The sequence below is a fragment of the Petaurus breviceps genome, unplaced genomic scaffold (assembly GCF_028583685.1).
Source record: "Petaurus breviceps papuanus isolate PSGF00001 unplaced genomic scaffold, PetGlider_PUasm1.0 191, whole genome shotgun sequence".
Lineage (NCBI taxonomy): Eukaryota > Metazoa > Chordata > Mammalia > Diprotodontia > Petauridae > Petaurus > Petaurus breviceps.
In genome coordinates this window covers 3,391,421-3,401,284 of record NW_027185811.1, presented here as the reverse complement: position 1 = coordinate 3,401,284, position 9,864 = coordinate 3,391,421, and the positions used below count along the sequence as shown (strand labels likewise).

The following is a 9,864-nucleotide window of genomic DNA, read 5'->3' as shown; positions in this document are numbered from 1 at the left end:
TAGTCTAACTGAGAAAGGGAGCAACTTATTGATCATCAATTCACTGCTCCAAATGAATTTGGTAAGCAGTAGGTAAAAGGGGCAAAAAAGACTCCCAAGGCGAAGAATCACATGGTACCCTTCAATCCCATATATATGCTCTGCATGTGTGTCTGACTAACTCTCCCCCAAGGACTTTTTGTGTGCCCCTGGCTTGGGGAAAGTTTTCATAACATATTTTTTCTATGCTTTCTCAGCAAATACTTTCTAGTTTTAAAAATTAATTAATGTTGGCTGATTGATAGATGTGTGTGTGTGTGTGTGTGTGCCGGGGTAGGGGGTGGGAGGGGGTTGCACTGAATGGGGACTTATGAACAACAGTATTAGAAATGCCACCCCCTCTGGGTTATCAGATGATAGAACCTTGAGGGAAAAACTACCCTCATGAGAATGGAGAACTACACTTATTGAGGGGAGCTACCCTCATGGACTCAACTCAACCATTTGAGTGGGATTTGGGACAGTAGACAGAGAGAGTACAAAAGCCTTTTGTGAGTTCTATGACATGGACTCAAATAGCAGACCAACTATGCTAAAGCATTATTTTTTAAAAGCTGGAATTTGTTATAGCAAACATGAATGATAACATTATCCCACAATATTAGACAGGAAGTAGAAATATTTCTGGACCTGTAGGACAGTACTTTTGCTGTTGTATAGTCATTCAGTCATGTCTGACTCTATGTAACCCCGTAGACAAAATCCATGGGATTTCCTTGGCAAAGAAACTGGAGTGGTTTGCCATTTCCTTCTGCAATGTGTCCCCATTTTACACATGAAGAACTGAAACAAATAGGGGCTAAGAGACTTGCCCAGGTTCACACAACTAGCTAGTGTCTGAGGCTGCATTTGAACTCAGATCTTCCTGGTCTTCAGGTCCAGTGCTCTATCCACTGCACCACCTACCTGCCCCCAATATATGTAGTTGCTATCGCCACCTTAATAACCACAGAAGTAAAAGTCAAGCTTTAAACACCATTGTGGCAGAAGTCACTTGAGAGAGATATTGAAGATCTGTAGAAAGCCAATGAAGGATTATATCAGTATCTAAATTGTATATACACTGGAAAACTTGAAGGTCATATCTAATTAAAGGAAATAAAAAAAAACTCATTCTAAGCACATTCCAGAAAACAAAGGATACCAAAAATTCTAGATTCCCTTAATCAGAAATTGAAATTAAAAGTCAAAAAGGTTAAAGCAATGAAGTTATCAAAGCAGCCCAAAGGACAAAATCAATCAATATTAATCAAAAAGTTTACTACAGAGGTTTGAGAAGCAAAGCAATTAAAGAAAAGAGAATACACAGAGAAGGAAGATATGGAAATTTTCTGGTCATTCATATGGTCACAAGAAGTCCAACTCAATAAAAATGCTAGCTGGATATATGTCAATCAGGTCAACAATTTATCAAGCACCTACTAGGCGCTAGGCACTATGCAAAACCCCGGGGATGCAAAGAAAAGCTCTTGTTCTCGGGGAGCTCACAGTCTAGTGGGGGAGACAACATGGAAACAATTATGTGCAAACAAGACGCCTAATTGTGTACAAACGAGGAACTGGAGGTAAATTCAGAGGGAAAGCAATAGCGTTGAGGATGACTGGGAAAGCAGCCAGGTGGTAGAGATGCGGCAGGAGAGTGTTCGACATGTGGGAGAAAGCCGGTGAAAATGCAGAGAGCTGAGGGATAGAGAGTCTTGTGTGAAGAATAGAGAGAAGACTATTATCACTGGATTATAGTACACTTGGAGGGGAGTGAAGCATAAAAAGACTAATAAAGGTAGAAAGGGGACAGATTAGAAAGGGCTTTAAACACCAAACAGGATTTTTATTTGTTCTTAAATTAATTGGGAGCCACTAGAGTTTGCTTAATGGGGGAGTGGGAAGGGATGTTGACATGGTCAGACCTTCACTTTAGGAAGATTAATTTGTTAACTGAGTGGAGGGTGGACTGGTGTGGGGAAAGAATTGAGGGCAGGGAAACCAACCAGTAGGGTATTGTATGCAATGCTGGATAAACACAAATTTTATTGAAAACAATAATTTTAGAGCTCTAAAAAATAGACTTGAAAGTTATGACAAGAACTCACACAATATTGATGACACACAAGGCCCATGGATCAAAAGTAGCTATAGAAATATGAACATTTCCTTGTCAAAAAAAAAAAAAAAAGAAAAAAGACTGACAGATTCTGCCTTTAATGATAAAGTGGGCTAAAAAAAACCTAGAGAAATACTTTTGGAACAAGCAGACATCACTTCAAGCAATAATAAAAGCTCATAGCCAAGTACATATCATTGGATTTGTCTAATACAACCCAAAGAGGTTTGCATCTGAACGAAATCTACAAAATGGCCAAGATTCATGAATGGAATTAAGAATTTCCATGAGCAACATTCAAATGAACTTGGCCAACAAGTTGTTAACAAAGAAAGTATTTAACAAATGACTGAGTCATGCAGATTTGTTTATGGAAATGGAGGCATTTATGATGGCTATTCAGACCCAGGCCATAGCTACCAGTAACTACAGAGGAGTTATCCTTCAGAGCTTGGATTTAGAGATCAACATGGATTGTCCAAGGAAGTCATAATAACTGCACCTTTACTGAAGGCTGTAAAAAATGTGGCATTTATCAAATACATAGCAAGACAACCTGGTAAAAGGAAAAACAAAAAAGACCTAATCTGTTGACTAAAATGATACATCAGAAATTTTCTATCTTTCAAGGACTGACAGGTGACAAATCCCAATAGTACAAATACAAACTTCAAAATATCTTTGAGAACTCAAATGAATACTACTGGAACCAGGTAACTACCCAGAACAATCTTTTGCCTACAATCACCTAAATATAATATTAGTCCATAAAAACTTAAGGACATTTTAAAAGATTGTTATATCATATTCTTATAACCTCCAAGTTAGGTGGAATGAAATGTTTTTAAAATACAACATAAGAGCTAGCATTTATATAGTGCTTTAAGGTTTACAGAGTATTTTACAAATATTCATTCATTTTTATCTTCACAACAAGTCTGGGAGGTGCTATTATTTTTACTATTTTACAGATAAGAAAAATCTAAGCAGACAGAAAGTAAATAATTTGCCCTGGTTTACACCCGATTTGAGATCAGTCCTTCCCAATGTATCACCTAGCTGCCTCTATGTCTCCATAGAAAGAGGACATTTTAAGCAGCACTGGGGATACAAAAACTAGGAAAAGCAAGATGGTTTGTGCCCTTGGGGAGCTCATATGCTAATAGGGGAAGAAAATACCTAAAAGGGAGCTGAAAAGTGAGATGGGTAACAGAATTAAAACTCATGTGGAATTGATTAGGTTGAAGCACCCAAAATCCCTACTGTCCTGTCTGCTACTGGACTTGTCTGAAAGATATTTTAATTAAAAAAACCTTTTTTTTTTGGTTTGTTTTTTGCTTTTTTGGAGGGGGGAAAGGCAGTGCATTTGGGGTTAAGTGACTTGTCCAAGGTCACACGACTAGTAAGTGTTAAGTGTCTGAGGCCAGATTTGAACTCAGGTCCTCCTGACTCCAGGGCTGGTTCTCTATTCACTGTGCCACCTAGCCACCCCAAAAGTGAGCCCACAAAAGATGAGCTTACATCAACTACAAAATGGAATTACGTTATCCACTGGTGCATAGTCCATTCAACATTAAATATAAGAGAATAATAGCAGGATAGTGACTTATTCTGGGACGGCTTCTATCTGAAATCCTTCAAAGATGAGAATTATGATTAATAATCATAACAATAATGACTTAATTCATTACAGGTAGAAAATTCACACATCAGTAGCACTTCCAACCATGAGGTAGGTCACAAAAGCCAGTGGCTAACAAAAAAAGCACCATGCCCCATAAGTGGGGATTATTTTTCAGGTATGAGTTAGGCTAGCTGGCCACTAACTCAAGAATACTGATTCTATGATCCAAGTATAGTGCTTCTAGGAAGATGAAGCTGGTTCCACGTAGAATGAATCGGAGGAAAGAAAGCCTAGAAGCAATGAACTAGTTTGGAAGCTACTGCAATAATCGAGGCAAAATGTCATGAGGACATGAACTGTAGCAGTGGGGAAATGAAAAGAAAGGGACAGATTCAACTACAGAGGAAGAGTAGATGTGACTTAATAACTGGCACTTATGGAATCCTTTAAATCGTATAAAATGCTTTACATACATTATCTCCATTGATCTCTGGAAAATCCTTGTCCTATAGTTACTACAACTACCATCTCATAGGTTTGTAGATCTTGAAGGGACCTTACAGGCCATCCAGTCCAAACTCCTCCTACACAGAGAGGGACACTGAAGTCTGGGAAGGTTGTGACTTGCCCAAGTTCACACAGCTAATAAGCAACAGAAATGGGATTTTGAATCTACTCTAACTCCAGAGCTAGGGTTCTTTCTACTGCAACATGATAATCAATGAGATCGTTTTGAAAGGAAAAAAAAAGTATATCCATTTTCCATATAAGGTTTTAGAGAGGTTAACCAATTTACCCATTATCACATAATTAGTAAGTAGCAGGGAGAGGAATCAAATCCAAATCTTCCCGACTTTATCCACTGTATCACACAAGCTGTGATTGGATGTGGAAACTGAAGAGGCCACTCAAAGATGATTTATCTGTAAAATGAGATTGTCATACTGAGTGATCTCTCTAGTTCTAACATTCTGTCATTCAGTGGTTCTATGGTGTTCCCCTGTAAACAGGAGAAGAGACTCAAGTGGTGGTTCTGGTTGCTTTGTTCTATTTTGTTGGTGAGAAGGGGTGTTAACAGATCCAATACGAGATTTTGAGAAGCCCAGAGTAAATCTAGGAGTCCTAAAATGTCCTGTCCAATAAGTGTTTAGAAATGTGGGCTAGTTGGGGCGGCCAGGTGGGTCAGCGAGTAAGAGCACCGGCTCCAGTGTCGGGATGACCTGGGGATGAAATCTGGGCTCAGATACTTAGCACCACACCCAGAAATAACTCACTGTGTAACCTTGAGTAAGTTACTTAACCCTGATTGCTTAAAAAAAAAAAAAGAAATGTGGGCTAGGAATTCAGGACAAAGGTCTGAGCAGAGAAAACAGTTCACACTGCTTGCTTTGCCTCAGTGAAGAATTAAGAAGCTTCCTGATGAGGGTGAAAGACAAAAGTGCAAAAGCTGGCTTGAAGCAAAAAAAGAAACAACTAAGCTCTTGGCTACTAGTCTCATCTCTTCCTGGCATATAGAGGGAGAAGAAATGGAAGCAGTGTCAAATTTTACATTCTTGGGCTCAAATATCACTGAAGACAGAGACTGCAGCCATGAAATTAAAAGACATTTGCTTCTCAGAAGAAAAGCAAATCTGGACAGCATACTAAAAAGCAGAGACACCACCTTGCCAACAAAGGTTTCATAATCAATGCTATGGGTTCTCCAGTAGCGATATATGGCTGAGAGAGTCAGACTATAAGGAAAGCTGAGTGCTTCTGAATTGTGGTTCTGGGGAAGACTTTTAAGAGTCCCTTGGACAGCAAGGGTTTAAAGGAATTATTAATTCAGGCTACTCACTGGAAGGTCAAATGTTAAAGCTGAAGATTAAATAATCGGATCACATAATGAGAATATGGGACTCATTGGAAAAGAACCTAATATTAGGAAAGACCGAAGGTAAAAGGAAAAAATAATGACATAGATAGATGGTGTCATGGAAACAATGAACATGAACTTGAACAGACTTCAAGAGATAGTGGAGAACAGAAGGGTCTGGCATGCCATGATCCACAGGGTCACAAAGAGCCAGACACAACTCAACAACAAGAAGAAGAAAGATAAAACATGGGTAGAAGAAAAAAAAACCTGAATCAATAATCAAGACACCTATATTCTATCCTGGCTATACCAATAATTTGCTGTGTAATCTCAGTTTCTGCAATCCAAAAAAAAGGAACAGGGAAAATTTCAGTAGTTCATCTTCAAGATTCCATCTAAAATTATATGATTCAAGTAAGCACAGAGCCATTTTAACTTGGTAAATGTATCATAAGTGTGTTCATTTGAATTTTGAGATTTTCAAAGTCTTTTTCAAACTAAGCCTGGTTTTAAATGTCTCCTTAAAACAGTAACATGTTATTCTCACACCTTTACAGTGGGTGGCAGCAAAATACCACTCTTTTCTCTCCTGCCCAAGCCCTATGAATACTGTGGTCTTAGAAATTCTGAGTCACCTCTGAAGCCTTCCCCAACTTCCCTTGCTCCTAAGACTTGCCTAGGTTCAGAAGAGTCTTTTGTGGGAAAGCACAAAAGTCCCAAATGAGGGATTGACCTGATAATGATGTCACCCATGGCCCATGACAACCTGCCACCCCCCTCTCCAACCCCAGGCTCACATAGACTAGGTTTGACCCTGGTATTGACCCAGAAGAATCAGTTTCTTGCTTTGACCCTTCTCTGAAATTCTCTAGGAAAATTCCTAAAATAAGGATTAGGTATTGTTGGTGTCCAAGTTTATCCAAAAAAAATGTGTTACAGGGTGTGTCATTCCTACATTCTGATCCGATGAACATTTATAAAGTGCCTGCTAAGAACTGGGAATACAATTAATAAAAAGAAAGATGGTCCCTGCCCTCAAGGAGCTTACAGTCTAATGGGGGAAGACATCACACAAAAGGAGGCAGGAAAGCAGGAGGTGGGAAAACTGGTACCTGACACAGGGGTGTCTTATTCTATGGAGCTAAAACCAGGCAGAGCAGCAAATGTAGAACAGAGTGTTTAGTGCTAGGGATTGTACAAATTACTTCATGGAAAATAGTGGCATTGAGTATAAGACAGCCTTTTTTATTACCTAGCATAAAGAAGGGCATGAGGTAAGACTTCGTACGTAGGATCCCATGAACAAAGAGAGAAATATAAAGCATTCAAATAATCCATTAGACTCCACCCAAAACATAAAGAGACCATGGAGGACTGTTCAACAGACCTATACCCTCTGAACAACTCATGGCAATTGCAGGGTTGCCAAGGTTGAGATCACTTGCCCTTCCATGGCATATCTTTAGTCCTTCAGCAGTAGGGTGATTCTTTGTTGAGGATCCTCTTTCTTCTTTAAGAAGAAGGAAGCTGAGGATATCTTCTCATCCAGGACTGGTGTCCAAATGCTGGCACTCAGGACCTCCATCAGTGCTCTGGTTACTACTGTATCTTGGTTACGAAAAGTCCATTCTTGGGACTTTTGGTTCAATTCTCTGACCTCTGCCTAGAAAAACAAACAAAGGCAGGCATGGTCAGGTTTCAGAGGTCCAAGAACCTGAGGCCATTTGGAAATACACCCTGCTTTCACCCTCTTGCAAGTCACCATTTTCTGCTCCTGAAGGTAGTGTGGGAATGGAGAAATCTTCACCTCTTCCTTTTCTGACTCATTCAAGTATGGAAGTCCAAGGAAAATAAAACTCAGCAAAACAAAGTGGCAGAGACATTTCACAATTTGCTTTATAAAAATGACTATAGGGAAAAGGTAAGAGTCATTTCTGTTCAGCGTGTCCAACTCTTCGTGACCCTATTTGGAGTTTTCTTTTTTTTTTTGGAGGGCAGAAGGCAAGGAAATTGGGGTTAAGTGACTTGCCCAAGATCACACAGCTAGTGTTAAGTGTCTGAAGACAGATTTTAACTCAGGTCCTCCTGATTCCAGGGCTGGTGTTCTATTCACTGTGCCACCTAGCCGCCCATGGAGTTTTCTTAGCAAAGAAACTGGAGTAGTTTGCCATTTCATTCTTTAGCTCATTTTGCAGATGAGGAACTGAGGTAAACAGGGCTAAGTGACTTGTCCAGAGTCATACAGCTAGTAAGTGTCTAAGGTCAGTGTTGAGTTAGGAAGATGAATCTTCCTGATTCCCAGCCAAGTGCTCATCCACTGCATCACCTAACTGCCCAGAGAATCTGTCCCTTCTTAATTCTGTCACCAATCATCAGCTTCATTCTCTGGGGACCAATCAGAGTGTCCCTGTGTCCCATCAACAAGAGGCTAGGACCACATGTTCACCTTCCATTGGAGATGCCTTCAAACAAAGATCCATGCTCTGTCATCTTACCACATTGATTGGGGGAACTCACCAAATGATTTAGGGGCTCCCCTGATTAACCCCCACTAATAGTAAAGACTGGTAGCTTGGGGGCTTCATTAGGGATTCCAAATCCTAGTAGGCCAGGTTAGTCAAGACTGGTCTTAAATAACAATTGGATATCAAAGGAAAGGAACAAATAATTCTCAAAAGAAGAATTGAAAACTATTAACCATATTAAGTAAGGAATATCCCAGATTACTACTAATAAGAGAAATATAAATCAAAATAACTCTGAGTTTTTACCTTGCTCCAAGCAAATTGTCAAAGATTACAAAGGATGCAGTCAATTAATATTGGCACTGTTACATTTGAGAATTAAGGTAAGTTGAGAAGACAAGCTTCCAAGCATGATCAATTATTAGTTCATCTAGCAGTAACCAACAAATTGGATCAATGGCCTCTTTCCATGACCAAAGGCCTTGAGTGAGGGCTGACAAAATCTGTGTTTCCTTCTGATTGGCCTGACATTACATCATTTGAACCTCCAGTGGCAAAAGTGAGACAATCCTGATTGGTAGACATTTCAATGAGGAGGTGGGACAAGAGTCACCGTGTTCAGAAAATGGGAATAGCTAAGTGACCAAGTTGATGGAGTGCCAGGACTGAAATCAGAAAGACTCATCTTCTAGAGCTCAAATCTGGCCTCAGACACTTAATAACTACGAGACTGGGCACGCCACTTAACCTTTGTCTGTTTCCTCATCTGTGTTGTTTGTCCTTAGTTCTCAAAAAGGACTATGACATCAGGAAGGTGATGCCATGACTTAGAAGTGAATTGGATTTAAGTGAAGGAGGGCTGTGAACAGCCACCAGCCTTATTCTCTCCTCCAGAGCCATCTGGGCCCTGTGGTGAGATCGTTGTTGCTATTTGTCCTTCATTCCTGAAAGAGGACCAAGAAAGAAAGAGAGAGACAGAGAGAGAGAGAGAGAGAGAGAGAGAGAGATAGACTGAGAAATGGGCAGTTCTAGTTGGGTCCCCAGTGGGCCAGCTCCTATTTCTATTCACAGAGGTTGTTGTTTGTCCATCTTCTTGAAGAAGACCATGACAGCAGGGAGGTGATGCCAAGACTTGCAAATGAGGGAGGACGGTGCATTCACCAGCCTCACTCTCTCCTCCCAAGCCCTCTGGGTCCAGTGGCAAGATATAGATCAAGATGATTGGAGATGGACTCGGATGCAATGGGAAACCCTGGCCTCTGTAAGCCAAGGTCATTCCCAAGTCTCAGTTTGACTGAGGTAACGCCCATTAAATGATTAAGGCTAGGTAAGAAACTGCCTCTTTTTCCTAGTCAAAAAAAGAAAACAAAAAAAGAATCTGGGAGGGGAAGACCCTCAGGGTTTCTGGCCAAAACAGAAACAATCACTATTTACTCTCACTCGGTGCCCAAAAGTCCTGAACAATGACCAAGTGAAGCTTGAGCTGGGCTAATCAATGAAAACCAGAATGATTTGGGTTCAAGACATGGGCCTTAAGAAAGAAATACAGTGTGTGAATCCCAAGATATTTTGCAAAGTTTCAGCAATCAAAATTTATATTCCTTTGGGCAGAGTAGGCCCAGGTAAGAGTATGATTCCCTATGTGGTCAGAGAGAGAAGAGGAGGAGAGGAGGCAGGAAGGAAGGAAGGAAGGGAGGAAGGAAGGAAGGAAGGAAGGAAGGAAGGAAGGAAGGAAGGAAGGAAGGAAGGAAGGAAGGAAGGAAGGAAGGAAGGAAGG

At 40.4% G+C, this 9,864-nt stretch overlaps 1 long non-coding RNA gene across 1 annotated transcript in view; it reads right to left on the bottom strand.

The window, feature by feature from the left end:
- Window positions 1-2,820: 2,820 nt before the first annotated feature.
- The window catches only part of LOC138164677 (uncharacterized), a 27,428-nt gene continuing 20,384 nt past the window's right edge, over window positions 2,821-9,864 (bottom strand). Inside the window, exon 2 of the long non-coding RNA XR_011169150.1 lies at window positions 2,821-7,285. This is a non-coding gene — a long non-coding RNA (uncharacterized lncRNA). The remainder of the gene's footprint in view (window positions 7,286-9,864) is intronic.